This window comes from Gorilla gorilla, chromosome 6 (assembly GCF_029281585.2).
Source record: "Gorilla gorilla gorilla isolate KB3781 chromosome 6, NHGRI_mGorGor1-v2.1_pri, whole genome shotgun sequence".
NCBI lineage: Eukaryota > Metazoa > Chordata > Mammalia > Primates > Hominidae > Gorilla > Gorilla gorilla.
Window position 1 is genome coordinate 74,171,992 of NC_073230.2, and position 20,100 is coordinate 74,192,091.

The 20,100-nt window shown below is 43.1% G+C and overlaps 1 pseudogene; it reads left to right on the forward strand.

Moving 5' to 3' along the window:
* The first annotated feature begins 18,292 nt into the window (after positions 1-18,292).
* Positions 18,293-20,100, forward strand: part of LOC101133668 (zinc finger protein 85-like) — a 51,379-nt pseudogene continuing 49,571 nt past the window's right edge.

The following is a 20,100-nucleotide window of genomic DNA, read 5'->3' on the forward strand; positions in this document are numbered from 1 at the left end:
TATATTTTTCTTTGAACATGTGACCTCTCTGCCTGCAAACATACAGCATTTTAGTTTTGATTTACATACACTTAACTATACACATATATTACTCTAAAAATGAACCTTAGGTATGAGAAAATTATGGAGCAAGTAAGTGTGTTTGTGTATTAGCTTGTACCTATTTTCAGAGGACAAGAGCAATATTGGAACAAAACTAATCTTTTTTTTTTTCGAGACGGAGTCTTGCTCTGTCGCCCAGGCTTGGAGTGCAGTGGTGCGATCTCGGCTCACTGCAAGCTCCGCTTCCCGGGTTCACGCCATTCTCCTGCCTCAGCCTCCCGAGTTGCTGGGACTACAGGCGCCCAGCACCACACCCGGCTAATTTTTTTGTATTTTTTAGTAGAGACAGGGTTTCACCGCATTAGCCAGGATGGTCTTAATCTCCTGACCTCGTGATCCGCCCGCCTCGGCCACCCAAAGTGCTGGGATTACAGGCGTGAGCCACCGCGCCCGGCCAAAACTAATAATTTTTAAAAGGTGACTAATTTACTAGACAACTGAAAACCTCAAAAATGCTGAAAGCAAATCTATACCCTCTGCTTTGCATTGAATTCATTTCTGTAAAATCTGGCTTACGATTTAGAATCTCCCCATGCAGAGTTTTTGTTTATACTTGCGTGATACTCATGCTACACCTTTAATTTTCTTGTTACTTATGCTTTTTTCTTTTATAATTTATCAGGTATTCATCATGTGAGCTGGTCATGGATTATAAGAATGATTTTTATAAAGTTTAGGAGTACACACAAAATAACTTCTAGATGTGTTTCCAAAATTTGTGTATTATATTTTATTTAGTTAGAACATTCTATTTCTTCTTTCCATTGCAGAATCCTATATAAGCCTACTTTTCCTTAGTTAGTATTCTTTTGTCTTGTTATAGATGACATAAGTTTATTTATTGAGTCAGTTCAGGTAAGAACTAGAAAGACTTCATAAGTCATGAAAATGTTTTTATATATAGATGGTAGCAAACAAACATGACATTGCTTATGGTGTAACAGATGCTCCATAATGAGCCATATGTATTTCTGACTAACTTCAAGTCAGAGATGGAAAATATTAATAGTGAAGAACTAACATTGATTTTTTATGTGGAGAGAACTTTTTTTTCAGGCTGCAAAGCTGAATCTTTGCTCTGTTTTTTTTTAAATTTCCTAATTATCTTCAGTTTTGTTTATCTTATGTGTCTTCAGTGTATTCAACACAGTCCTTCTTTTTCTGTGTTATTGCCACAGTTTTCTCACTGTTGTCTTCATGCCATGTCAATTCACATGGTACTTTGTAGGCTTTGATGAGAAAGTTGGTATTTTTTAATGCACTGAAAAATTGGTTATAACTAGAGAGTTTGCTTATCAATATAACTTTCAGATTAGTTAAGATAAAAGGCATGTAATGTCCACAGGTGAGAGGATTAAATCAGCATTGTTTTCCCCTGTTTTTAAAAGGAGCATCTTATTAAATTCTTACATAAAGTGTGGCAAATATTAAATTTACTAGAAAATAGATCTTAGAAATTAAATTTTTAAGAGAACTAATGGTAAGTGAAGAATTTTAAATTTAATTTTCCATGATATAGCACAGCATACTTTTTTTTTCAGAATCTTCTATTTTAAAGTGTGAATATTCAAGGTTGCAAAGTAATATGACCTCTGTTGATTCAATATTTGGAATACTATGTCTTTTCTATATTGATAGGTACAATTCAGAAAAATTTCTCACTCTTACTTTATATAATTATTTTAATAAGTGAAGTTTAGTCTACAGTTTTTATTCTTAGTCACCTAACTAGCCAACTTCTTATTTTCTATGGAAAACTTTTGGAGATAATGGCAGCTTTTGGATTAAAACGTTTTCTGTTATTTTGCATGCAAACTTGTTTACTGTGTTAACAGAGTAGTTAGTCATGAGACCATAAGAAACACCTCTTTTTCAGTGTCTTTCATACCATTACTGTCTGCAATAAATAAATGTGTATTTGTTCTGTAAAACATTATGTTTGGAAGTATATATACATTGTCAAATGCTTAATTTTAGGTCATTAAAGTTTTACCTCACAGAGTTAACATTTTTGTGGTGAGAGCAGATGACATTGTCAGCATTTTCCAAAAATACTAATATATTATTATAATCTATAGTCACCATGCTTTAAAAAAAAAAACCTCCTGAACTTCTTTCTATCCAACTATAATTATGTATTCTTTGACATCTTTCCACCCTCCCTTTTTTCTAAATACGCTGGCTTCTGGTGGTCACCAGTTTACTCTCTACTTCAGTGAGATTACATTTTGTTTATTTATGTATTTATTTATTTACGAGACAGAGCCTCACTCTGTCACCCAGGCTAGAGTGCAATGGTGCGATCTCAGCTCACTGCAGCCTCCGCCTCCCAGGTTCAAGTGGTTCTCCTGCCTCCGCCTCCCAGGTTCAATTGGTTCTCCTGCCTCAGCCTCCTGAGTAGTTGAGATTACAGGCATTCACCACCACCTCTGGCTAAATTTTTGTATTTTTAGTAGAGACAGGGATTTGCCACATTGCCCAGACTGGCTCGAACTCCTGAGCTTAGGCAATCCACCCCTCTTGGCTTCCCAAAGTGCTAGGATTACAGGCATGAGCCGCCACACCTGGCCGAGATTATGTTTTTTAGAATCCATGTGTACGTGAAATCATGAAATGGTCATCTTTCTGTACCTGGCTCATTTCAACAAATATAATGTCCTCCAGTTTAATTTATGTGATGGAAAATAATAGAATTTTCTTTTTTGAAGATGAATAGTATTCCATAGTATGTACCACATTGTCTTTATTCGTTAAATGTTGAACTGTTGATTCCATATTTTGGGAATTGTGGAGTGTTGCAAGCAGTGTAGAAGTGCAATTATTTCTTCATTCTGATTTCATTTGTTTGGGATATATAAACAATAGTGAAATTTTTTTTTTTTTTTTTTTTTTTTTTGAGACAGAGTCTAGGTCTGTTGCCAGGCTGGAGTGCAGTGGTGCGATCTTGGCTCACTGCAACCTCCACCTCCCCGGTTCAAGTGATTCTTCTGCCTCAGCCTCCCGAGTAGCTGGGATTACAGGCATGCACCACCACGCCCAGCTAATTTTTGTATTTTTAGTAGAGACGGGGTTTCACGATGTTGGCCAGGATGGTCTTGATCTCCTGACCTCGTGATCCACCCACCTCAGTCTCCCAAAGTGCTAGGATTACAGGCATGAGCCACTGTACCTGGCTGAAATTGCTGTATTATATGGTAGTTTAATTTTTTTTTTTGAGAAATCTTATTTAGTTTTTTATAATGGCTGTCCTCATTCACATTCAAACCAGTGTGCAAGCATTCCGTTTTCTTCACAACGTATTTTCTTTGTAATAAGAGTAATTCTCACAGGAGTGAGTTGATACCTCAAAGAGTTTTGGTTTCTTTTCTCTGATAATTGATGTTGGCATTTTTTTAATATCTCTTAGCCATATGTATGTCTTTCCTTGAAAAATATTTAAGCCTTTTGCTCATTTTTAATGGTTATTTGTCTTTTGTTGTACAGTCATTTAAGCTTTTTTTTAATATTAACCCCTTGTCACATGTGATTTGCAAGCATTTTCTCTCATTTTTTAGTTGTCTTATCCTGTTGGTCGTATCAGATTCTGTGCAGCAGCTTTTTAATTTGAAATAGTCTGACTTATCTATTTTTTCTTTGATTCCCTGAGATTTTGAGGTTAAGTTAAAAAAGTCACTGCCTAGACCAATGTTATGGGGATTTCACTCTATATTTTTCATAGTAGTTTCAGAGTTTCAGGCCTTACATTTAAGTATCTAATTTATTTTGAGTTGATTTTTATATATAGTGTAATATGGTCCCATTTTATTTCTCTGCATGTGGATATAAAGTTTTCTTGACACCATTTGTTGAAGATACTGTTTTTTCCCTAGAAAATGTTCACCTACATCTAAAATTAGTTAACTGTAAATACATGAATATACTTCTGGTCTCTCTTTTCTGCTCCATTGGCCTATGTGTCAATATACACAACTTCCCATGATTTAATCAGGAAAAAAGAGAAGTCTTAAACAGAGCAAAAATGTATTAAATGTATTATAAAATTTAATTTGTAATTAAAAAAACCCTACAAAATAAAACAAGCCCTGGATCAGATGAATTTGCAGCCTAATTTTACCACAAATACAAATATGATCTGGTACTAATTCTACTGAATGTATTCCAAAAATGAAAGTGGGTTTCCTTACTAACTTGTTATATGAAATCAGTATCATCTTGATACCAAAAGCTGCTTAAGACACAACAAAAAAATCTACAGGCCAATATTCCTGGTGAACATTGAAACAGAAATCCTTCCTGAAATACTAGCAAGCTGAGTTCATAAACAAATCAAAAAGTTATTTTGCCACAATCATGTGAGTATTATTTTATGACTGCAAAGATATTTCATTATATGCAAGTCAATAAGTGTGATTCACCATGTGAAGATAATTAAACTCATAAGATCAGATGATTATAACAATAGATGCAGAAAAAGCACTCAAGAAAATCCAATATTCGTTCAAAAATCCTCAACAAACTGGGCATTGAAGAAACATATCTCACAATAATAAGAGCCATCTATGACAAATTCTCAGCCAACATCATACTGAACAGGTGAAAGCTGGATGCATTCTTCATAAGAATAAAAATAAGAATATCCACTCTAAACACTCCTATTCAACATAGTTTTGGAAGTCCTAGCCAGAGCAATCCAACAAGATAAAGAAATAAAAGTCATCCAAATAGGAGAAAAGAAAGTCAATTTAATTCTCTACCAGGGAAACTTTAGAGATTTCACCAAAAGACTCCTAAGTCTAAAAAATGACTTCAGCAAAGTTTCAAGATACAAAATTAACATACACAAATTAGTAGCATTTCTGTACACCAATAACATTCAAGCTGACAATAAAATCAAGAGCACAGCTTTATTTAAAATAGCCACGCCAAAAAATTAACATACCTAGGAATGCATTAAGTCATGGAGGTAAAATATCTCCACAGGGAGAACTACAAAACACTACTGAAACAAATCAGAGACAACACATAGAAATGGAAAACATGGCTGGGTGCGGTGGCTTATGCCTGTAATCCCAGCACTTTGGGAGGCCCAGGTGTGTGGATCATGAGGTCAGGAGTTCAAGACCAGCCTGGCTAACATGGTGAAACCCCATCTCTACTAAAAATACAAAAATTAGTTGGGCATGGTGGCGCGTGTCTGTAATCCCAGCTACTTGGGAGGCTGAGGCAGGAGAATCGCTTGAACCCAGGAGGCAGAGGTTGCAGTGAGCCGAGATTGTGCCACTGCACTCCAGCCTGGCAACAGAGCGAGACTCTGTCTCAAAAAAAAAAAAAAAAAAAAGAAAAAGAAAAAAGGAAAACATTCCATCCTCATGAATTTGAAGAATCAATATAATTAAAGTGTCCATGCTCCCTAAAGCAACCCACACAGATTAAGTGTTATTTCTATCAAACTATCAATGCCATTTTTGGTGAACCTAGAAAAAAAAACTTTGAAATTCATATTAAAGAATAAAAGAGCCCATATAGCCAAGGTATTCTTAAAAAGAATAAACCTGGAAGCCTAATATTAGATGACTTCAAACTGTACTACATGCTACAGTAACCAATATAACATGGTTCTGATACAAAAAAATACATCCTCTCCCTCTCCCTGTCCCTCTCCCTCTCCCTCTCTTTCCACGGTCTCCCTCTGATGCCCAGCCGAAGCTGGACTGTACTGCTGCCATCTCGGCTCACTGCAACCTCCCTGCCTGATTCTCCTGCCTCAGCCTGCCGAGTGCCTGCAATTGCAGGCACACGCCGCCACGCCTGACTGGTTTTCGTATTTTTTTGGTGGAGACGGGGTTTTGCTGTGTTGGCCGGGCTGGTCTCCAGCTCCTAACCGCGAGTGATCCGCCAGCCTCGGCCTCCCGAGGTGCCAGGATTGCAGACGGAGTCTCGTTCACCCAGTGCTCAATGGTGCCCAGGCTGGAGTGCAGTGGCGTGATCTCTGCTCGCTATAACCTCCACCTCCCAGCCGCCTGCCTTGGCCTCCCAAAGTGCCGAGATTGCAGCCTCTGCCCGGCCGCCACCCCGTCTGGGAAGTGAGGAGCATCTCTGCCTGGCCGCCCGTCGTCTGGGATGTGAGGAGCCCCTCTGCCTGGCTGCCCAGTCTGGAAAGTGAGGAGCATCTCTGCCCGGCCGCCATCCCATCTAGGAAGTGAGGAGCATCTCTGCCCGGCCACCCATCATCTGAGATGTGGGGAGCGCCTCTGCCCCGCCGCCCCACCTGGGGTGTGAGGAGCGCCTCTGCCCGGCCGTGACCCTGTCTGGGAGGTGAGGAGCGTCTCTGTCCGGCTGCCCCATCTGAGAAGTGAGGAGACCCTCTGCCTGGCAACCGCCCCGTCTGAGAAGTGAGGAGCCCCTCTGCCTGGCAGCCACCCCATCTGGGAAGTGAGGAGCGTCTCCGACCGGCAGCCACCCCATCCCGGAGGGAGGTGGTGGTCAGCCCCCTGCCCGGCCAGCCGCCCTGTCAGGGAGGGAGGTGGGGGGGTCAGCCCCCCACCCGGCCAGCCGCCCCATCCGGGAGGTGAGGGGCGCCTCTGCCCGGCTGCCTCTACTGGGAATTGAGGAGCCCCTCTGCCCGGCCACCACCCCGTCTGGGAGGTGTGCCCAACAGCTCATTGAGAACGGGCCATCATGACGGTGGCGGTTTTGTGGAGTAGAAAGCAGGCAAAGGTGGGGAAGGCATTGAGAAATTGGATGGTTGCTGTGTCTGTGTAGAAAGAAGTAGACTTGGGAGACTTTTCATTTTGTTCTGTACTAAGAAAAATTCTTCTGCCTTGGGATCCTGTTGATCTGTGACCTTACCCCCAACCCTGTGCTCTCTGAAACATGTGCTGTGTCCACTCAGGGTTAAATGGATTAAGGGCGGTGCAAGATGTGCTTTGTTAAACAGATGCTTGAAGGCAGCATGCTCGTTAAGAGTCATCACCACTCCGTAATCTCAAGTACCCAGGGACACAAACACTGCGGAAGGCCGCAGGGTCCTCTGCCTAGGAAAACCAGAGACCTTTGTTCACTTGTTTATCTGCTGACCTTCCCTCCACTACTGTCCTATGACCCTGCCAAATCCCCCTCTGTGAGAAACACCCAAGAATGATCAATAAAAAAAAAAAAGAAGGTATGTATGGTATGATCCCACTTTATGAAACGACTAAAACGTCTTGTATTTGTCTACGTATATATGCAATGTCTGTATGTGATTATAAGAGCACAGAGAAAAAAACAAAACAAACAAACAAAAATACACATACCAGAAAATTAAATAATCTTTTCCTGAATGATCTTTGGGTCAACAATGAAATCAAGATGAAAATTAAAAAAAATTTTTGAACTTAATGATAATAGTGACACAAATTATTAACACCTCTAGGATACAGCAAAAGCAGTGCTAAGAGAAAAGTTCATAGCATTAAATGCCTGCATCAAAAAGTCTGAAAGAGCTCAAATAAAACATCTGAGCTCATACCTCAAGGAACTAGAAAACCAAGGAGAAAGCAAACCCAAACTTAGCAGGAGAAAATATGTTACAAGTATCGCACACAACTAAGTAAAACAAAAATTACAAAAGATAAATGAGAGAATTGCTGGTTATTTGAAAAGATAAAATTGATAGACCACTAGTGAGATTAACCAATATAGGCAGAGAGAAGATCCAAATAAGCTCAATTCGAAACAAACAGGATATATTACAAACAATGCCGCAAAAATACAAAAGATTATTCAAGACTACTATGAACACCTTTACATACAAAACTAGAAAACCTAGAGGAGATGGATAAATTTCTGGAAGTACACAATTCTCGGAGATTAGACCAGGTAGAAATATAAACTCTGAACAGACCAATAACAAGTAGCAAGATTGAAACAGTAATAAAAAATTGCTGATGGCTGGGCACAGTGGCTCACGCCTGTAATCCCAGCACTTTGGGAGGCCAAGGTGAGCAGATCACTTGAGGTCAGGAGTTCAAGACCAGCCTGACCAATATGATGAAACCCTGTCTCTACTAAAAATACAAAAATTAGCCGGGTGTGCTGGCACATGTCTGTAATTCCAACTACTTGGAAGGCTGAGGCAGGAGAATTGCTTGAACCATGGAGGTGGAGGTTGCAGTGAGCCAAGATAGCTCCATTGCACTCCAGCCTGGGTGAAGAAGTGAGACTCTGTCTCAAAAAAAAAAAAAAAAAAAAAAAAATTGTTGACAACAAAGAATTCAGGACCAGATGGATTCACAGCTGAATTCTATCAGACATTTAAAGGAAAATTGGTATCAATTCTACCAAAACTATTCCAAAAAATAGAGAAAGAGGGAATCCTGCCTAAATGATTCTATGAAGCCAATATCACCCTAATACAAAAACTAGGAAAGGATATAACAAAAAAACCCTACACATCAATATTCTTGATTAACATAGATGCAAAAATTGTCAACAAAATGCTAGATAACCAAATACAATAGCATATCAGAAAAATACACAATTACCAAGTGCATTTTACCACCAGGGATTCAGGAATGGTTTAAAAATGTGATACACCACAGAAACAGAATTAAAAACAAAAATCATATGATCATCTCAATAGATGCAGGAAAGGTATTTGACAAAATCCAGCATCCCCTTATAATTAAAACCCTCAGCAAAATTGGCATAGAGTAGACAGAACTTAAGATAATAAAAGCAATTTATGACAGACCCACAGCCAACATTATACTGAATGGGGAAAAGTTGAAGCCATGTCTCCTAAGAACTGGAAAAACACAAGAATGCCTACTTTCACCATTTCTACTCAACATGGTACTGGAAGTCCTAGCCAGAACAATAGACAAGAGAAAGAAATAAAGTGCATTCAGATTGGTAAAGAGGAAGTCAAACTGTCAGTGTTCAGTGATAAGATTGTATATCTAGAAAAGCCTGAAGACTAGTTCAAAATCCTCCTGGATATGATAAATGAATTCAGCAAAGTTTTAGAATACAAAATAAATATACAAATTAGCAGCACTGTTATACACCAATAGTAACCAAGCTGGGAATAAAATCAAGAACTCAACCCCTTTAACAACAGCTGCAAATAAATAAATAAATAGAAATATACCTAACCAAGAAAGTGAAAGATATCTGCAAAGAAAACTACAAAAGACTGCTGAAAGAAATTATAGAAACACATGTTATGCTCATGGATTGGTAGACTCAATATTGTGAATGTGACCATAATGCCAAAAGCAATCTACAAATTCAAGGCAATTTCCATCAGAATAACATCATCATTCTTCACAGAACTAGAAAAAAAAAAACCCTAAAATTATATGGAACCAAAAAGAGCATGCATGGCAAAAGCAAGACTAAGCAAAAAGGCTCTGGCTCTCCTTCTCCCTCTCCCTCTCCCTCTCCCTCTCCCTCTCCCTGTCCCTCTCCCTCTCCCTCTCCCTCTCCCCATGGTCTCCCTCTCCCTCTCTTTCCACGGTCTCCCTCTGATGCCGAGCCGAAGCTGGACAGTACTGCTGCCATCTCAGCTCACTGCAACCTCCCTGCCTGATTCTCCTGCCTCAGCCTGCCGAGTGCCTGCGATTGCAGGTGCGCGCTGCCACGCCTGACTGTTTTTCATATTTTTTTGGTGGAGACGGGGTTTCGCTGTGTCGGCGGGGCTGGTCTCCAGCTCCTAACCGCGAGTGATCGCCAGCCTCGGCCTCCCGAGGTGCCGGGATTGCAGACAGAGTCTCGTTAACTCAGTGCTCAATGGCGCCCAGGCTGGAGTGCAGTGGCGTGATCTCGGCTCGCTACAACCACCTCCCAGCCGCCTGCCTTGGCCTCCCAAAGTGCGGAGATTGCAGCCTCTGCCCGGCCGCCACCCCGTCTGGGAAGTGAGGAGCGTCTCTGCCTGGCCGCCCGTCGTCTGGGATGTGAGGAGCCCCTCTGCCTGGCTGCCCAGTCTGGAAAGTGAGGAGCGTCTCTGCCCGGCCGCCATCCCATCTGGGAGGTGAGGAGCACCTCTTCCTGGCCGCCATCACATCCTGGAAGTGAGGAGTGTCTCTGCCCAGCCGCCCATCGTCTGAGATGTGGGGAGCACCTCTGCCCTGCCGCCCCGTCCGGGATGTGAGGAGCGTCTCTGCCCGGCCGCCCCATCTGAGAAGTGAGGAGACCCTCTGCCTGGCAACCGCCCCGTCTGGGAGGTGAGGAGCATCTCCGCCCGGCAGCCACCTCGTCCGGGAGGGAGGTGGGGGGGTCAGCCCCCCGCCCGGCCAGCCGCCCCGTCCGGGAGGGAGGTGGGGGGGTTAGCCCCCCGCCTGGCCAGCTGCCCCGTCCGGGAGGTGAGGGGCACATCTGCCCGGCCGCCCCTACTGGGAAGTGAGGAGCCCCTCTGCCCAGCCAGGCGCCCCGTCCGGGAGGGAGGTGGGGGGATCAGCCCCCCGCCCAGCCAGCCGCCCCGTCCGGGAGGGAGGTGGGGGGGTCAGCCCCCCGCCTGGCCAGCCGCCCCATCCGGGAGGTGAGGGGCGCCTCTGCCCGGCCGCCCCTACTGGGAAGTGAGGAGCCCCTCTGCCCGGCCAGCCGCCCCGTCCAGGAGGGAGGTGGGGGGGGTCACCCCCTGCCCGGCCAGCCACCCCGTCTGGGAGGTGAGGGGCGCCTCTGCCCGGCCACCCCTACTGGGAAGTGAGGAGCCCCTCTGCCCGGCCACCACCCCGTCTGGGAGGTGTACCCAACAGCTCATTGAGAATGGGCCATGATGACAATGGCGGTTTTGTGGAATAGAAAGGGGGGAAAGGTGGGGAAAAGATTGAGAAATCGGATGGTTGCCGTGTCTGTGTAGAAAGAGGTAGACATGGGAGACTTTTCATTTTGTTCTGTACTAAGAAAAATTCTTCTGCCTTGGGATCCTGTTGATCTGTGACCTTACCCCCAACCCTGTGCTCTCTGAAACATGTGCTGTGTCCACTCAGGGTTGAATGGATTAAGGGCGGTGCAAGATGTGCTTTGTTAAACAGATGCTTGAAGGCAGCATGCTCGTTAAGAGTCATCACCACTCCCTAATCTCAAGTACCCAGGGACACAAACACTGTGGAAGGCCGCAGGGCCCTCTGCCTAGGAAAACCAGAGACCTTTGTTCACTTGTTTATCTGCTGACCTTCCCTCCACTATTGTCCTATGACCCTGCCAAATCCCCCTCTGTGAGAAACACCCAAGAATGATCAATAAAAAAAAAAAAAAAAGACTAAGCAAAAAGAACAAATCTGGAAGCATCACATTATCTGACTCCAAACTACACTACAAGACTATAGTTACCAAAGCAACATGGTACTGGTATAAAAATAGGCATATAGACCAATGGAACAGAATAGCAAAACCAGATATAAAGCCAAATACTTTCAGCTAACTGATCTTTAACAAAGTAAACAAAAACACAAAGTGGGGAAAGAACACTCTATTAAATGAATGGTGCTGAAATAATTGGAAAGCCACATGTAGTAGAATAAAACTGAATTTTTATCTCTCACTTTATAAAAAAATTAACTCAAGGCCAGGCACGATGGTTCATGCTTGTAATCCCAGCACTTTGGGAGACTGAGGCAGGCAGATCAGTTGAGGTCCGGAGTTCGAGACCAGCCTGGCCAACATGGTGAAACCCCGTTTTCTACTAGAAAACACAAAATTTATTTGGGCATGGTGCCACATGTCTGTAATCTTAACTATTCAGAAGGCTGAGGCATGAGAATTGTTTGAACCCTGGAGGCAGAGATTGCAGTGAACTGAGATCCTGCCACTGCACTTCAGCCTGGGTGACAGAGCAAGACTGTCTAAAAAAAAAATGATTCAAGGTGGGGTGCAGTGGCTCACACCTGTAATCCCAGCACTTTGGGAAGCCAAGGCAGGCAGATAACCTGAGACCAGCAGTTCCAGACCAGCCTGGCTAACATGGCGAAACACTGTCACTACTAAAAATGCAAAAATTGGCTGGGGTGGCTCACGCCTGTAATCCCAGCACTTTGGGAAGCTGAGGCGGGCAGATCATGAGGTCTGGAGTTCGAGATCAGCCTGACCAACATGGAGAAACCCCGTCTCTACTAAAAATACAAAAATTAGCTGGGTGTGGTGGTGCGTGCCTGTAATCCCAGCTACTCGGCAGGCTGAGGCAAGAGAATTGCTTGAACCCAGGAGATGGAGGTTGCAGTGAGCTGAGATCGTGCCACTGCACTCCAGCCTGGGCAACAGAGTGAGACTTCATCTCAAAAAAATAAAAAAAATACAAAAATACAAAAATTCACCTGGCCATGGTGGCCACACCTATAATTCCAGCTACTTGGGAGGCTGAGGCAGGAGAATCGCTTGAGCCCCAGGGGCGAAGATTGCTGTGAGCCCAAATCACACCACTACACTCCAGCCTGGGCAACAGAGCGAGACTGCGTCTCAAAAAAATAAGAAAATACAAAAATACAAAAATTAGCCCGGGTGTGGTGGCCAGTGCCTGTAATTCCAGCTAAGGAAGGAGACCACTACTACTCCTGCTGCCCTCCTCCCCACACTTTGCCTAGTTCACAAGACAGGAGGAGAGAAAAAGCAAAAAGTTGGAAAAAAAAACAAAAGTAAGATAAATAGCCAGACAACCTTGGCACCACCACCCAGCCCTAGGAGTTAAAAAAAGTAACAATAATGACATCAACCCCTGACCTAAACTACTTGTGTTATCTGTAAATTCCAGACACTGTATGAAAAAAGCATTGTAAAACTTTTTGTTCTGTTAGCTGATGCATGTAGCCCCCAGTCACGTTTCCCATGCTTGCTTGATGTATCACGACCCTTTCACATGGACCCCTTAAAGTTGCAAGCCTTTAAAAAGGCCAAGAATTTCTCTTTCAGGGAGCTTGGCTTTTAAGACGTGAGTCTGCCGACGCTCCCGGCCAAATAAAAAACTCTTCCATCTTTAATCTGGTGTCTGAGGAGTTTTGTCTGCGGCTTATCCTGCTACATAGCTACTTGGGAGGTTGAGGCAGGGGAATCGCTTGAACCTGGGGGGCAAAGATTGCAGTGAGCTGAGATTGTTCCACTTCACTCCAGCCTGGGCAAAAGAGCGAGACTCTGCCTCAAACAAACAAACAAACAAAAAAAGATTTAAAAAATCAACAAAAGATGGATCAAAGACTTAAGTCTAAGTCCTGAAATTATAAAAATTTTAGCAGATAATATAGAAAAAACTCCTCTACACATTGGCTTAGTCAAAAAGTTTGTGACCAAGTACCCAAAACCAAATGCGACAAAAAAAGATAAATAAACGTGACTTAATTACACGAAAAAGTTTCTGCACAGCAAAAGAGATAATTCAAGCAGTAAATAGATAACCCACAGAGTGAGAAGAAAGGTTCACAAACCACGCTTCCAACAAAGGACTTATATTCAGAATCTGCAAGAAACTCAGGCCGGGTGTGGTGGCTCACGCCTGTAATCCCAGCACTTTGGGAGGCCAAGGCGGGTGGATCACCTGAGGTCAGGAGTTCAAGACCAGCCTGTTCAACATGGTGAAACCCTGTCTCTACTAAAAATACAAAAGTTAGCTGGGTGTAGTGGCAGGTGCCTGTAATCCCAGCTACTCAGTAGGCTGAAGCAGGAGAATCACTTGAACCCGGGAGGCGGAGGTTGCAGTGAGCCAAGATCTCACCACTGCACTCCAGCCTGGGTGACAAGAGCAAGACCCTGTTTCAAAAAAAAGAAACTCAAGTCAGCAAGAATAAAACAAATAATCTCATCAAAAAGTGGGCTAAGCACATGAATAGACAATTCTCAAGAGAAGATATACATATGGCCAAAAAAAGTATGAAAAAAATGCTCAACATTTCTAATTATCGCGAAATGCAAATTAAAACCACAATGTGATACCACCTTACTCCTTCAAGAATGGCTATAATTAAAAAATAAAAAAATAGGCCAGGTGCGGTGGCTCATGCCTGTAATCCCAGCAATTTGGGAGGCCAAGGCGGGCAGATCACGAGGTCAGGAGTTGGAGACTAGCCTGGCCAACACGGTGAAACCCTGTCTCTACTAAAATACAAAAAATTAGCTGGGCGTGGTGGCACATGACTGTAGTCCCAGATACTTGGGAGGCTGAGGCTGGAGAATCACTTGATCCTGGGAGGTGGAGGTTGCAGTGACCCAAGATCGCGCCATTGCACTCCAGCCTGGGCGACGAAGCAAGACTCTGTCTCAAAACAAACAAAAAACCAAAATAATGGCACTCAGAGCAACCTGGATAAAGTTGGAGATCATTATTCTAAGTAAAGTAACCCAGAAACGGAAAACCAAGCATGGCATGTTGTCACTTTTTAGTGAGAGCTAAACTATGAGGATATAAAGGCATAAGAATTATGTCACATAATGGACTCTAGAAACTTGGGGGAAAGGGCAGTGTGGGGTTGAGGGATAAAAGACTACACATTGGGTACAGCGTACACTGCTCTGTAGATGGGTGCACCAAAATCTCACACACCACTGCTAAAGAACTTATTCGTGTAACCAAACACCACCTGTACCCCCAAAACTATTGAAATAATAATGATAAAAACAAAAAACACAGAAAACTCCATAAATTTAAGTTTATATGCTTTGGCATTTTATTTTTTTTAGAAAGGGTCTCCCTCTGTCACCGAGAATGAAGTACGGTGGCTTGATCACGGCTTACTGCAGCCTTGACCTTTTGGGCTCAGGCAATTCGCCTTCCTCAGCCTCCTAAATAGCTGGTACTACAGGTGCGGGCCACCATACCCAGCTAATGTTTGTATTATTTGTAAACATAGGGTTTTGCCATGTTGCCCAGGCTGGACTTGTATTCCTAGGCTTAAACAGTCTTTGTTTCTTGGCTTTTTAAAGTGCTGGGATTAGGTTGGGTACGGTGGCTCGTGCTTGTAATCCCAGCATTTTGGGAGGATGAGACGGTTGGATCACTTGAGGTCAGGCATTTGAAACCAGCCTGGCCAACATGGTGAAACCCCGTCTCTACTAATTCTCTAATTCTCTAGAGAATTTTGCAGCCAACTTTATATATGAACAAACTTATGCCTTGATAGGTACAAGATGAAGGGTCAATGTGGGTGAGAAGTTCTAATGGGACATTTGTTGCCTCATAATATCAGAAACACAGAATATAGGTCCACTGCTCTTAACCTACTTCAGAAGTTAAAAAGAACTCATTCACAATAAGTTTCAGAGCATTGCCTGGCCGTTACTCTTCTAAATAAGCATCATTTGTTAGGTCTTTTTTTTTCCATGGTTCAGGGTAAAAAAATCAGGCATTGGTTAGACATTTATCCTTCATAATAGTCTCTATAGCAGATTCTACTGCAAAGGCTATGGTTACACAATAGACTTTTTTTTACTAAAGTTGTGCTAAATAATGGAATTTCTTGAGATTACTTATTGCATAAACAGAAAAGTATCTGTGTAGTTGCTAATATGCATAGTTGCACATGGAGAAATATAGAGATTATACAGAAATATATTACACGTATTACAGAGATTCAGTTACAGGGGTTTAAGAAACAGGCTGCTTGGTTGAAATGAGGAGACCATTTATTTAGCTGATAACTTGGTCTATCTCTCAAAATTGAGAAGATAACCAAAAAGGAGAAATTGTTAAATTATAGCCTGAAGCTCTCTGTTTTCATGTTTAATTTTGGTCAGTAGGTTTCCTGTTTGTTTTTCTTTTTTTTTTTTTGGTACATAGTAAACTGAAACCTAACTGGATATGTAAATAGATTATAACCCATTCCTGTACCAGCCACTGTGATTTTGCCAATAAAAGGACATCAACTCTTCAAACCATGTTCAAATAAGGCAAATCCCAAGCTGTAATCAATTTGGCTGTTTCTGTACCTCAATTTCATTTTCTGTATGCCACTTTGCTTTTTCTGTTCATCAAGTTTTTTACTATGTTGCTGTGCTGGAGTCTCTCTGAGCCTATTCTGGGCCCACAGGCTGCCTGATTTGCAAATCATTCTTTGTTAATTTAGACTCTGTTACATTCAATTTCTCTGAAGGTTTTGGTTTTTTTTTTTTAGAAGTTTACAGATTTTATCTATGATAAAAAATAAGAAATGTGTTGCTGGGCTTTGATTTTCTCAACTCATCCCTCATCTATCTTTTTCCACATATTCTATGTCCTTTTGAAATGCTCCTGCAATTTTTTTCCTTTCTGTTTCTTTTCTTTTTTTTTTTTTTTTTGGAGAAAGGATCACACTCTTACCACCCAGGCTGAAGTGCAGTGTCGTAACCAATCATGGCTCACTGCAGCCTCGACCTTCCAGGCTCAAGTAATCCTCTTGCCTCTGCCACCTGAGTATCTGGGACTACAGGATTGCCTCATGCTGGCTAATTTTTATTTTTATTTATTTTTATTTTTTATTTTTTTTGAGACGGAGTCTCGCTCTGTTACCCAGGCTGGAGTGCAGTGGTGGGATCTTGGCTCACTGCAAGCCCCATCTCGTGGGTTCATGCCATTATCCTGCCTCAGCCTCCCGAGCAGCTGGGACTGTATTTTTAGTAGAGACGGGGTTTCACCATGTTAGCCAGGATGGTCTCGATCTCCTGACCTCGTGATCTGCCCTCCTCGGCCTCCCAAAGTGCTGGGATTACAGGCGTGAGCCGCCACGCCCGGCCATGACTGGCTAATTAAAAAAAAAATTTTTTTCATGCACATAGGATCTTAACTATGTTATTCAGGCTGCACTTGAACTCCTGAGCGCAAGTGATTCTCCCATCTCAGCTTGCCAAAGTGCTAGGATTATAGATGTGAGCTACCGTGTGCTTCTTCAATTTCTTAAGATTATTTCTAGCAATAATAATAAACAGTGCTATATGGGCACAAATCTAAAAAGAAATCTGGCTTCTATTTTAGAAGTGTCACTCTCCAGGATTTCAAGGGTCAAATGGAGTTAATCCTGAGTCCCAGCCCAGCCACTTAATAGCTGTGGGTCTTTGCACAATTTTTTTTTTTTTGATGTGGAAGAGTTATATAAACCACATATGCAAAAAAAGTCAGAATGATACTGATTGCAAAAATGTTAGCAATTTTTCATCCCTCCTCTATCCATGCCCATTGCCAGGTGCATTTACAGCTGTTTCCATTGAGATCCAGTTCTGTTTTCCAAACCCTAGATCTGGCTGGCCTTATTTGCTCAGGGCAGTAAAAACCTGTGAACAGTGCAGTGTGCTAGTTTGAGGCGTAGGCTTAAATGGTTTTGCATGCTTCTGTTTTTCTTTCAGAAGGCTACTATCTCCGTGAAAAAAGCCCATGTTAGCCAGATGGAAGATAAAATAGTATGGGGAGGAGAAGCAAGTTGCCTCTGTTGACAGCCTCAGAAGCAGAAGCTCACCCCCAGAAGCACAGCTGCCTAGTCAACAAGCAGCTGATGATACATGTCTGAAGGAACTCAGCTGAGGTCACAAGAATGGTCTCACTGAGCCCAGCCTAAATGACTAACCATCTCAATTAGAGTGAATTCCACCTGTTTATTCTTAAAGTTTGACTACTAGAAAATTTGGAATTCACATGTGCTCTGTAATCCCAGCACTTTGGGAGGCCGAGGCAGGTGGATCACCTGAGGTCAGGAGTTCGAGATCAGCCTGACCAACATGGCAAAATCCTGTCTCTATTAAATATACAAAAAGTAGCCGGGTGTGGAGGCGGGTGCCTGTAATCCCAACTACTCAGGAGGCTAAGGCAGGAGAATCACTTGAGCCCGAGACGCGGAGTTTGGGGTGAGCCGAAATCGTGCCACTGTGCTTGAGCCTGGGTGAGAGTGAGACTCTGTCTCAAAAAAAAAAAAAGAAAAAATCTCAGGCTGCCTGCTCAAAGGACTAGAATCCAGTACGGTTATAAAATCTGGAATTTAAAAATAATTGTTATATTCAGATGTGAATAGCTATATATTATTTATAAATGCATACGACCTTATACACAAGGTTAAATGCAAATGCCCTCTGGGGTGGGCCTGACTCAGCTCAGGGAGGAAGCCCTTCCGGAAAAGGCTGCAGCTTAGGTTTAACTCTGTCTTCCTTCAGCCCAGCACCTGAGCACATCTGTCACTCAGGGCCTGAGGGGGCGGGTTGTTAAACGTTATCCAATCAGGGACGCCGGGCTGGGAACGGTCCAATCAGGCACCCAGCTGGAGCGGACATGACGGCTTCCGGGATGCGGCGGGGTCTTTGTCTCGCTGCAGCGGGTGCTCCAGGTCTGGCCTTCACTTTTCTGTGTCCTCTTACTCCTAGAGGCCCAGCCTCTGTGGCGCTGTGATCTGATTATGGGGAGATTCACAGCTAAGACGCCAGGATCCCCCGGAAGCCTAGAAATGGTGAGAGTGCCGGGTTCGACATCCCGAGAGAGGGGGAGGGGGCTGGTTGGAACCGGTCGGAAGTGGCTGTGGCAGTACTCGGGTCTTCCCGCAGTCGTCTGCAAAATCCGCGGCCCCGAGTTCTTGGCACAGCTCGGCCCTCAGTCCCCTTCAGCCATAGCATGGCAGCTGGGCTGACAGCCGGAACCAGGCGTCCTGTCTCCTCCCTGCGCAGTGACTGCCTGGCCTGGAGCCCTCTCTGAGCAGCTCTGCACCCGCAGCGATTGTGCAGGGATGACGGAAGGGTCGTCAGGGGAGAATCCTGACTCGGGGTGCTGGGTTCATGAATGGGAAGAGCTTTCCTCTGCGGGCTTCCCTGTCCCTCTATTCCCCTATTAAAATTTATGAAAGTCACCGCAAAAAAGTTAATTTAATCAAACAGTGATTCAAGAATTGTGGAGCACCCAGCTGTGGTTTGCAGTAGTGGTCCGTGGGGGGGGTTTGAAGGAAACACTTGTATAAGGTGTATGATAAAACCAAATTCAGTAATTGGTTAGTAGAGTTATGTAGTTTCTTAATTTGTACAATGAAGGAGGAAATTTCCTGGTCATGTAATCAGAGGTTAATTGGCAGTTTACAGTTGGTTAAACCTGAATTTTATTTTTCACAAGGTAGTAATTTACAAAAAAAATGCATTTCAGTTAGATTTTTTTAAAACCAGAAACCCTGGGACTGGAGCGACCTCAGTCTAATTGCCTGCCACTTAATTATTTTCACACTCCACAGGGGACAGATCTTCCCCTGCATTTTTCACATGTGTCCCAAGCAGGGTCTCAAGACTCCTCCCCCTCCCCATTTCCCATTCCTTCAGCCTCTCTGGCTTGCAGTAAAATACTAAATTTCCAGTTCCTTCTGACATTCCCAAATGCCAACTTCCCCTTCCTAATTCACATTATCAACTATTTGTCCTTTAGTGTACATTTGAAATACTGTATTTTAATTAATCATTTTTTGACAAAGCATGGATGGCATTTTAAAAAAGATTTTTTATCTGTTTGTAAATATTTCCCATGAGAAGAAACCAAAGACTCATCCCCTGATGCTGTATTGTAAAAAATCTCTGTGCCTTTTTTTTTTTTTTTTAATCTTCCCTAGGTACAGAGATCTTATCAGAATATTTTTGGGTCAAGGTTTCCCTTTGGAAACTTTATAAAGTAATGTGTCCTTAGTCACCCTTCAGTTTTTTCCTTGGTCCTGGGTTTCAGTACTTTCTGAGGATAAATCAAAATATCCACCGTGGCTATGTATGCTAGAATCTCTGGTAAATTTCAGCTCCTGGCCTGGAATGAACTCTGGTTATCTGGGAATGGGAGACAGAGGACAACCTGAGGTTGGAGTGTAGCCTCTCAAGGGAGCAGGTGAATGCCCTGGGGCTGAGAGGAATCTCCTGGTGTACCTTCCTTTGAAAAGCAAACCCTTTGAGAAGTTAAGATTGTCTTCAAACCAACCCAGTGTCCATTTCCGGAGACATATTGCTGGTCAATCAATCATATGCTGGTATTGAAGGGAGAACACAGAAATAATTTCGGCCCACTGGATTCTCTAAGATTTGTGAAAGAAATGATAGTATCCCAAAAGACAAATCAAACCT